The sequence below is a fragment of the Eriocheir sinensis genome, chromosome 69, assembly GCF_024679095.1.
Source record: "Eriocheir sinensis breed Jianghai 21 chromosome 69, ASM2467909v1, whole genome shotgun sequence".
NCBI lineage: Eukaryota > Metazoa > Arthropoda > Malacostraca > Decapoda > Varunidae > Eriocheir > Eriocheir sinensis.
Genome location: NC_066577.1, coordinates 2619623 through 2630712, shown reverse-complemented (window position 1 = coordinate 2630712; position 11090 = coordinate 2619623). Strand labels below are relative to the sequence as shown.

The 11090-nt window shown below is 44.1% G+C and overlaps 1 long non-coding RNA gene across 1 annotated transcript; it reads right to left on the bottom strand.

Annotated features, from left to right (window-relative positions):
• Nucleotides 1–384: 384 nt before the first annotated feature.
• Nucleotides 385–4614, bottom strand: LOC126988373 (uncharacterized). The gene is made up of 2 exons (XR_007741849.1): nt 4452–4614; nt 385–1772 (listed from the first exon to the last, which is right to left on the bottom strand). It is a non-coding gene; the product is annotated as an uncharacterized LOC126988373 (long non-coding RNA).
• Between the last annotated feature and the right edge of the window lie 6476 nt (nt 4615–11090).

Genomic DNA, 11090 nt, shown 5'->3' with positions numbered 1-11090 from the left:
CTCCTCCTCCTCCTCCTCCTCCTCGCAATGAAAAAGTGCTGGTTGTTTATTTATTTATAGAGAGAGAATATGGCGGGGCGGTACAATTTTACTTTCACTCGTGTGTCTCAGACGAGCGAGTGAAAGGAAATTCAGACCCTAGTTGGTATTCAGGTAGTGTGTGTGTGTGTGTGTGTGTGTGTGTGTGTGTGTGTGTGTGTGTCCTACTTAATTACGTCAGTGTTTTCTTTTCTTTTTTTTTCGTGTTTTCATGTTGTTTATTTATATATTTACTATTTTCTTTTCCATATTACTTGGATTTCGTAGCATTTTATCTTAAACACACACACATACACACACACACACACACACACACACACACCAGGACTTCACCGAATCACAAAATCAACATACAACATTTTATTCTTATTTTAATTGTACAAAAAAGTCTTAATAACTACGTATTAGAATAACACTGAAGAAGCACAGATAGAACATGGATATACCTTTCAACAAAAGTATAAGTAAGATAATGTGTTGACTGAATATTAATAAGCAACATAAACTTTAAAGAAAACAATAACACAGTACAGAAAACATAAGCATTCTATCGTCTATTGGCTCGGAACGAAATGGGACAATCGTTCCTTTTACATTGATATGATCGAAGTGTTTGAAATGAAAAAGAAATGATAAACAGAGAAAATACTTTGAAGAGAAAAATAAGAAAAACGAGGCATTTGATGAATAAATAGTTTCTAAGAGTAATGATATCAAGAAAAAAAGGAGAAGATTGTTTGTTGAAATTGACTTCATCGTCTTGCGAACTTTTTTTGTGTGAGGAAGAGGGATGACTAAGATATTATTTTCGCGGACATAAAGGGACCGAAACATTAAGATAAAAGAATGTTTAGAATCTTATCAAAACTACTGAATGGATAAATTTCCCCACTGTCTGAAAACTATACATGAATAAATGGAATGAAGGTAACTTACATTCTTATTACAAACTGTGCATCCATCTTTTCCTCCTCTGTATTCATCTCTTACCTTATATTTCTTTTACTCCTCCAATTCCTCCTTTTTTATTAACGAGCGAATAAAGAAGGAAATGAGACTGTAAGAGATAACCTAAAAATCAACAAACTAATCCTCCTCCTCCTCCTCCTTATCGTCCAAAGTCCTTCTCCTCCTCCAACATAGCGTCGACTTGGTTCAACACAATGGTGCCCGTGGACTCTAGACCTCTAAATAACTTCGTGTTGGCATCGTACGTCTCGTCAAACCACCTTCCCAAGTTAGCACCTGGGGTTAGGGGTCGTTCCAAGCGCAGGTGTGGCCAAGGGAAGATGGAGGGAGGAAGGGAGAGGGGAGAGAAGGGAGGATAATGGTGTTGTTAATGAGGTATATAGTGGAAAGCTTATGATTACCTGCCTGTCTACCTGAGTTTAGGGTTTTGCTTAATCCTGAGTGTGAGGTGATGCGGAACAAAATGCACAGGTGAGAGTCTACCTGTGTTCGTTAATTTGTACGTTGTGGTTTGTGACGGTTTGCATTGATTTTGTCCTGAGGTGAGAGAGAGAGAATTATGTCATGGCTAGAACGTACAGGCTTCTACGTTATCTAGGAGCATAGAGAGCGAAAGAAAACGGGTTGCTGAGTGAGGCCGTCGAGAGGGGGACTGCAGTAAGTGGCCTTCCTTGGGGTGGTTCCCGTTCGTGGTCCGTGGTCGTGCGTGGAGTGCTGGTGGTGCTGGTCGTTCGTGCTGGTGCTGATGGGTTAAGCCGTTCACACTGGGCCAAGATGCAAGCAAGTTAGCAGAGTCGTATAGAAAATCAGAGAAATTCAAAGGGTGACTACAAAGAACTTAAATTTAGAGACTGGCAATAAATCTAAGGGGGCTTTCATCCCTTAATGGGACGTCATGCAGGGCCCCACGCAGCATGCACAGCTCTAGGAAATGCTGTAGGGGCGCTGTGATAGGGAAGCTGTTGGTGGTGCTGTGTTAGGGAAGCTGTTGGTGGTGCTGTGTTCGGGTAACTTGTTGGTGCTGTGTTAGTGTTGCTGCGTTTGTGAAAAGTGTTACTATGTTGGAGGAAAAGTTGTTGGGGAAAGTATTATTGTGTTGAGAAAGAAAGTGGTGCAGTTCGTGTTGCAGAATATGACTTCCAGAGATAATGTACATTTTGGAATAGGGTCAGAATGTGTTGCGATAAATTCTTTGTGTTGCTTTGTGTTGCGGGATGTTAGGTCGCATGATCTACAGTAGATACTGAATGTGACAAACTATAGTCTATTTCACCTCAGATGACAACAAATCAGGCTAGAATCCCCACCCTATGGACGATGTAGGAAGGGCATAGATATTCCGTTGCTGGTGATTGGTTACAGCTGACCCGATGCTTGAGAGCGGGCACTCAACAGAGCTTCCATATTTCACTAAAGTTTCTTCATATTTGGCGTCACCTCAGGTGGAATAGAGTATAGTAAAGTGTTGTTGTTTCATTGAAGAGGTAATTGTGTGCTACTGATGAGTGGAAGAATTTCTAGGTGCTATACATATTTTTAATGTTAGTGTTATCTGTTTGCGTTAGTGATTTTGTTAGTGTGCTTTGCGTGTGGTTTCAGAAAGTAGGGGATTGATTTGGCTAGGATTCGGCATTTGGCTTGTTCTTAACCCAGTGTGTGGCATTGTAAGTCATGTGTCTTGTCCCTTGTTCTGAGGTGCTAAGAAATATTTGCAAAATAATTAAGTGCTTGATACTTCGTTTGAAGAATGATTCAGAAGGAGACGAAAGAGAAAGGAGGAGGAAGGTGAAGGAGATGGAGAAAGGAAGAAAGATGAAAGGAGGAAGAGGAGGCAAGCAAAAGGAATCGTGTTTCAAATGACGTGAGAGAGAGGTATACTCGTTGAGGAAATGCATTCACGTGTATCACTATTGTTGTTGTTGTTTACTTTATTACTTTGCTTTCTTGTCGTCTTGGTCACTTGTGTTGCTATCGCTTCAGTGTTTGTTGTTTGTCGGTCCGTCATGTCCAGTGTTTGCGCCTCGTCACTCTTGCAAACTCACTCTCAGGACCTCGTTTTTAGAGTGCAGTATATTTCATCTTTTGTGTACAGTTGTGATGATAAAAATGAGGTAGTTTGGGGGACTAAATAATTTCCAACAATTTCCAACGTTTCTTCAAATCCAAAATCTGTCATGTATTTATGTTTACTAATCCATATTTATTTATTTATTTTACTTTCACCTTATTTTGATTTCTTACTTTTTTATCTACTCACCTGCTTTACTTGCAATTTATTTTACTATCACTTTTAGCTATTTACTCTTATCTGTTTTCCTTTCACTAAATTATTTCCTTAACTCTAAATTCTGTCGTGTAATTGTTTGCTGATCCACATTTATTTACTTATCTATATTACCTTCACTTACCTGCATTGCACTGGCCACAGGAACACACGAGGAGCTTAACACACTTCCTCCAGCACAGAGTAACATTAGACACGATCAAAACTCACCTGTAACCTAATTCCTGTCACTTAGAACCCTTCGACCATCTCAGAGACTAGACACGATCAAAACTCACCTGTAACCTAATTCCTGTCACTTAGAACCCTTCGACCATCTCAGAGACTAGACACGATCAAAACTCACCTGTAACCTAATTCCTGTCACTTAGAACCCTTCGACCATCTCAGAGACTAGACACGATCAAAACTCACCTGTAACCTAATTCCTGTCACTTAGGACCCCGCGACCATCTCAGTTACTATAGTTTACCTCCTTCAGCAGTGTGAGATTCTTGTGTATTCTGACTTTGTATAGAATAGTATTAATGTAATCTTCTGGCGCAACGAATACTTTATGATTTGTAGTGTTTTTTCCCCTACAATAACGTGAGATTTTTGTGCTTTTCTGAATTTGTAAAGACTAATATAAATGTAATCATCTAGCACAATGAATGCTCTGTGATTTGTAAGGGAAAGATTGGCATTAACTCCTATCACTGTAAATAAGCTTCCTTGGTGGCATCTCCTCAGAAGATAAAACGAAAGGCCTACATAAATTTCTTCCCTTTAGCCCGAATCAGTAGTATCCTTCAGATGACTAAAGAAATTACTAAAAGATTAACCTATTTTTATGTTTTCTTTAATGTAACGTAATAGTCCAATGAAAACTAAAAATGGGAAAGGGAATTCAAAGTAGTTATTACCTGAGCCATGCCTAGAAATAAGTAAACTTGCCTTTTCTCACCTAAGATAATATTAATGAATGATAAAGATAATGTCACGAATATCTGTACCTACTCATTCTCGGATCATATGAAAATAGTGTTCTAAAAATAATGAGGGAATAAGAAAACCCACAACTTACGATCTTCCAAATAAACGGTGCCACGTGAAGTATATACACGAAGCCGTTAACATCACACCCTGACGGAGAGACGAGTTAACGAAGGAGACTCACCCAGCAGAGTGCCAAGACTGGAGAGTGCAAAGGCAGCCTCCTCGGCCCTGGACAGCGCGAAGGGGTCGTCCTCCTCCTCCTCGTCATTGCTCTGCCTCTTCCTCCTCCTCAGGGACTGCAGATTCGGGAGGGGCACGCCACCTGCTGGGGGTCCCGGGAAGGGGGAGAGAGGAAGATAGCGTTAGGTTAGGTTGTGGTGCGTGGTGGTGGCGGCAGTGGTGGTGAAGGTGGTTGTTGTTGTGGTTGTTGGGGTTGTTGGGGTTGTTTTATGGTCTGGGGTTTTTGTTGGTTGGTCAGTGGTGGTTGTTGTTGGGGATGTTCTTCAGTAATCTTTGGTTGCTTTTGGTTGTTGTAGTGGTAGTTGTGGAGGTGCGAGTGTCTAGTAATGGCTGTTGGTGATGGTTGCCGTTATTGTGGATGCTCTTTACTAATCTTTGGTTGTTGTAGTAGTAGTTTTGGTGGTTCCAATGTCCAGTAGTGGTTGGTGGTGGTGGCTGAGGTGGCTGTGGTTGTTTGTTGTTGTAGTAGTTTTGGTGGTTCCAATGTCCAGCAGTGGTTGTTGGTGGTGGCGTAGGTGGCTGTGGTTGTTTGTTGTAGTAGTGGTTTTGGTGGTTTCAATGTCCAGTAGTGGTTGTTGGTGGTGGCTGAGGTGGCTGTGATTGTTTGTTGTAGTAGTAGTTTTGGTGGTTCCAGTGTCCAGTAGTGCTTGTTGGTGGTGGCTGAGGTGGCTGTGGTTGCGGTTCTCGTGTGGTTCGTAAGGTTAGTTTTTTTCAACGTCTTGCATGCGGTCAGTCACTACAAGGTTGGTCATGCAGGGTGTTCTGTGTTCGTCTGTTCCTGCTTGCCGCCACGGAGATTAGCTTCTACATACACACACACACACACACACACACACACACACACACACACACACACACACGCACACGGTATCTTTGTATCATTTCAAAATCTCCACACACACACAGACACCCACACATAACACTTTCCCTCTCTCTCTCTCTCTCTCTCTCTCGCAGGTGACTTTCCCTTTCTCTCGAGCCACTTTCCCTCTCACTCTGCTCCTTCTTGCTGTGTTTTAACCGCTTGCGTCTCTCTTTGTTTTTCTTCTCCCTGTTCCGGCTCTCACTCGCCAGTCTTTTATTTTTTTACACTTAAGGAAGCAGCTCGAGGGCAAAAACAAATGAAATAAAAAAAACGTACAAAAGAGCCCGCTAAATAAATAATAAATAGATAGTCTCTCGGAAGTTTGTGGTCATTGTGTTTATTTACAGAGAAAACTTTTGAATCAGCAGTTTAGTTGTATGTCTTAGAGGTGGGGAAGAGTGACGAAACGGATCTTTTTTATATTACACAAGCAACAGACAGAGAAAGTGTTGGAAGACGTGTGTGTGGGGGATGGGGGAGGGGGGGCTTAGGGGGGTTGGTGGGTGTGGGAAGGGGGGGGGGTTGTGTTCACCTGAAGAGGGTTTCCACGCACTGTCATTCATTCTTTGTATCGAGTATATTCATCTCCGCAAACACTTTCTCTATCACACACACACACACACACACACACACACACACACACTACTACAGCCTCTACAGCATGCTCAAAGTACCTCTAAGCCCATAGGCGAAACGTAAAAAAATAAATAAGTAAATAAGTCTACAGCCACCAGTTAGTTAGTCAGTCACCATCAGCTGAGGTGTTAAAGCCGTGACAGGTAACACAACAAACGTTCCTGCCTCCTGGGTGCACGTGGCGTCGCTGGACAGTCCTTATGAAAAATGTCCTGGAGGGTAAACGTTTATGCTTTGGCCTTGGTCCGTTGCCTGTATGTACGTGGTCCTTATTTGCGTACGTTGAGTCGGGGCCATTTTTTTTAATTGGTCTTTGAATTCTTAGGACTTTTTTAGACCTGGTCTTTTCTTCTTGTTGTTGTTATTAATAGATTTTTGGTCTTTTTGTTGTTTTTGTCTTGTTTTCCTTTTCGTTCGTTTAGTCTGGGCGTTTTTTTTCTTAATTCTTTGTTTTGTTTTTGTACTTCGTCTTTTGTATGCTTTTTTTTTTTTTTTGTCTTTTCTTTGTTTTCTTCGTTTTCGTGTTTAGTCTGGGCCTGTTTTAGTTTGTCCTTGAGTTCTTTGTAACGTTTTTGTACTTTGCATGTTCTGTGTTTTGATCATTTATATATTAGTGGTCTTTTCATTGTTTTCTTTGCTTTTGTTCGTTTAGTCTGGGCCGTAGTTATATTTTTAGTCTGAGTTCTTTGACGGGTTTTGTACTTGGTTTATTTTTTTTATTATTACTATGTTTTGGTCTTTTTGTTCTCGTTCACGGTCTCTTTTTTTATACTTGGTCTCGTTTATTTATTCTTCGTGGCCTTCTTTGTTCACTGCCTCTGCATTTCATTTTTTAGTTTTCGTCTCGCGACTTGGCTTGTCACAAACAGGTGGCTCGTGAAAGGAATAATTATACGAATTTGAAAAACATATAAAGGCCGACCGACCTCTTGTAGACGCCTTTTGTTCTTATCTTGCCGTTTAGATGCAGGTTAAGAGCGTGACCTGGGACGTTATGTGAATGTTTGACCTTGAAAGACCGGGTTCGTGGATCTTGGGGGTCTATAAAAGAGTGGCCGCGATAGAAAAAGTCCAAGGTCCAGTGAAAGGGTTGACCTCATATTAGATTAGGGTCACAAAACAAGGGTTTACGGATAGGTGATCGCTCAGTATACGGTCATAGAGAGTCAGACATGTGACCTTGAAACCGGCTTCACGCATAATTTTTTATCGTCAGCCCACCAATTTTTAACGGTAGTGTAAATTGAGGGCTTACGCTTATCGCCGCTTTGCCTCATGCGATGGGAAAAAATACAATTAACTCTTTTCAAGCGTCTTCGTCGGGTACAGATTACTTCTCAGGTTTTCCGCTTCAGTAATTAATAAATCCGCAAAGGAAGTTAAACAGAAAATCATACACATTTACGTAAACCGGAAGTAGACCATTATGCAATTTGTTTGGCCCTTTTGCTGAAAAGGATCATGAAGTTTTTTCTTTTGTTGTTGTATTCCAATATGGATTGCTAGGAATTGCAATTGTTTTTGTCCCGAAACACACTGTTAACACGCGCAGCCGTGGTGTGTGCGATGCAAGCCTCTGTTCATGCTGGGCGCCATGCATCGCCAGGGCAAGTGGAGTTAGGGCACGATGCGTTGGGGCGTGGGGCTTACTGTTGGGGCGGCACCCGCGGCTGCGCGGTAACCCTAGAGTTGAGGGCGACGAACTCCCGTGCAGGTCTGCCGCGGCCTCGGCGACCCTCCCCTCGCATTCAGGGCTGCCTTTGGTAAAGGTGTTTCGCCGTCGCCGGCAGCGCTCTTGCGTTGCCGCTGTTCTCAAAGGCAATTTGCTGCCTCCTCTCTGCTGCCTGGCCATGAGTTGTCGTGCCAGGGAGGGTGTTTCCAGCCGCAGCTGCGTAGCTGCTGCCGTTTCCCTTCGTCGCGCCGCCTTCGGCCGCATCTTCTGCTGCTTCGCGTGCTGCTTCAGCAGCTGCCTTCCTGGGCTGCCGCATGATGAGTTGTCCCGCCAACAGTGTGTTTCCCTGAAGCAGCCGCTGCTTATGGTGCTGCCCTACTTTGTCTGAGTCTTGCCAGTTCTGCTGCGTCTTTGTGCAGGCTTCCAGAGAATTCTTTCTGCTGCCTCTGGCTCGGCTTCCAGTCCTGAAACAGCCCGGGAAGTAAGATTCGCTGCCAGCAGCAAGAAGGCAGCTGCTAAAGCGCGCGGCAGACAGAGGGCACGCCACTGGCAGCACCACAGAGCGCAAGAACCATAAAGCGGCAGTGAAGACAGTGGCACTCCCACCAGGAGCATCCAGCAGACAGTGGAACTCCACTTCCAGGAAAGCACCAGCAGTATTGCGCGACGCCACCAGGAGCACCAGCAGACAGCGGAACTTCCAAAACCAGCAGGAAATCACCAGCAGCACCAGCGTGGCCGCGCAGACAGCGGCACTCCCGCCTGTTCCCTTCCACTTTGAGCGGCGACCCAAGCACCATCTTCCAGCAGATCGTCCAGTACGGTAGACAAAGCGGCATCTCCAAACTCTAGGAAGTGAGCACCAGCAGCACCAGCGGCCGCAGACAGCGGCACTCCTCCTGCTCCTCCACCATGCGGCACCTAAGACCACTTCCCAGCGAATCATCCAGTACGGTGAACAGCGGCGCTCCAAATCTAAGTAGTGCCACCAGCAGCACCACATGTCAGCGGCCGCAGACAGCGGCACTCCCGCCTGTTCCTCCTCCAACCAGCGGCACCAGCGACCTTCGCTTCCGGCGAATCGCCAACCCTGCGTCCTTGCGTTCTTCTTAGAATAATCAGAGTTTTGCCAGGTATTGAAGGTGTCTTCACTGATTCGAAGGAGTCCAGGATTGCTGTCAGTCCTGATCCATGGGGACCCACAGAATTTGCTGCCATGGCTGGCAGGGAGCCCAAGACAGGACCTGCTGTGCGAGCTGGCACAGGAGAGCAGGACGCGGGACCTGACTGGCTGGCATGCTGTGTTAAGGCTGACACTCACCTGCTGAGGCCTACTACGAGCTGGCTGGGGTGGGGCGAGGGGGGGTGATGGGATAGTTGATGAAGGAGAGGGTAAGGAGAGAGAAGAAAACGAATATAAGTGATGGTGATGATGGTGGTGATGATGATTGTTGTGACGATGATTCCTCGACGCTTACACACAAGGTGGCAGAGGGAAGGAGGCTGCGGCCAGCGGGGCAGCCACACGGCTCGACGGGTATAGTAGTGAGGTGAGTGGCCTTACTACTTCCAGGTTCTGCAGCTGTGGCGGGGGCGGCGGCGTTGAGGGAAGACAACAAGGAAGTGAAAACTTGAATGGGATGCCGAGGAATCTTACAGAATTTGATGGCCAGCATTGTTAAAAGAGTGGTCCCACAGCTCAGGAGCCAAGAGTCTCCTGCTCAGGATGGAGTTTCAGATGGTCTTCCACAGTACTTCCAGACATGTCCCTCAGTGTCATCAGGTTGGTCTTTGAGTGGGAGGGAGTAAGGGAGGGGAGGCAGTGGTTGTGTTGAAGATTATTGAGGAAAAGGCATGAGGAGGGAAGGATGCCCTTTTGACATTTGCTTGCCATGCATGTCACGTGAAGAAGAATAACGCTCAATATATTACATAAAGACACGTTTTGAGGTTAGGGCACAAATACTACTGCCTTTAAAAGACATGGGAGTGAAAAAGGTGAGATAGTACACTGAACCTCTGTACACCTATAGAATAACCCAAAGTATATAAAAGACGAGAAACCAGCGCTCAGGTCAGGACACAAGAACTCAGAAACAGTAATTACAAAATGGAAGTGAGGGAGAAGAGAAATAGAATTAAAGAGATGCTACTCAACTTGAAGATATCTATTAGCTATTCAACTTAAAAGAACCTCTGATAGATAAACAAGCTTTCTCACCAGTTCAACATCCGCCAGGCAAGAACAAGTGAAGTGCTAAGCCTGATCTTTGGGAATTTACCGTCCTGTCACTTTCATTTAGGATGATGACATGATGTAATACGGTTGTAGGTACTCTTACTCTGTAAGGAGAGGCAATCCCACGAAGGTACCAGGTAGGCATCGGGAGCGAGGTGGGGTGAAAGGGGGAACAAACAAACACAAAAGCTGCGTGAATCAAGAGAAAGGCAATGTCTATTTCGAGTGGAACTGCAACCAGGAGAAAAGTGGAAGGGGTTGAAAGGTAAAAGAAACTTACAAGAACGGAGAAGAGCTCTAGAGGCGGAAAGAAAAGGAAAGAAAAGTAAGAATCAGGATTCTCTATTCATAAAAGAGGACGGAGGAAAAGAGAGTCTGATACTCTATGCTGAGGATGCCACTAGAGAATACCTACTTCATGAAACGTAACCAAGACGGAGAGCAAAAGGCCTAGGACGAAGAGACATAAAAATAAAGAGAAGAAGGCCAGAAAACAAACACCAAACCAACGGATAAGAAAATTAAGAAACCAGAGACTGAAAGAGACTAGAGGCATGGGGGTATAAGGTTCAAAATGGACATATGAACGAAAGAACGGAATTATGAAAGCAAGATTATATTCGCTGCGTGGAACGTGAAAAGAAGGGACGAGAGGTCATGCGCCGATCCTCCCTCTTTGATGTCCTGTTACAGAAAAGAGACAAATTTCTTTATATAGATTTCAGTAGATTTTTGTGTAACCTGTTTCGTATGAATATCTGTACAGTGCAGTGTCAATTCTTTTCATATGATTTTTGTCATGATTGTAGAATAAAAAAAAGGTCATTAATTTTAAAGAGCAACGTAAATTACTGTTTATTCGGTGCAATAAAAAGTACGTTCATATTTTTTGTTATTTAATCTGGTCTTGAAGAGGATACTTTTATTGATGAGGCGAGAGAGGTAACGTGTCGTGAAGAGGTGGGAGTACAGTGAAGGGAAGAGGGAAGAACTATGAGGTGGGTGAAATTGAATGAGGGAGGGAGGGATGAGTGAGTAAGTTTGTGAAAAGCTGAAAGCGAGTGAATGACTGAGTAAGGAGTGAGGGAGGAAGACAGAGAGAAAAAAAGATGGCGTAAGAAGGAAAACTTCAGAATGGTGCAAGAGTCTAGATGAAAAACAAAAAATG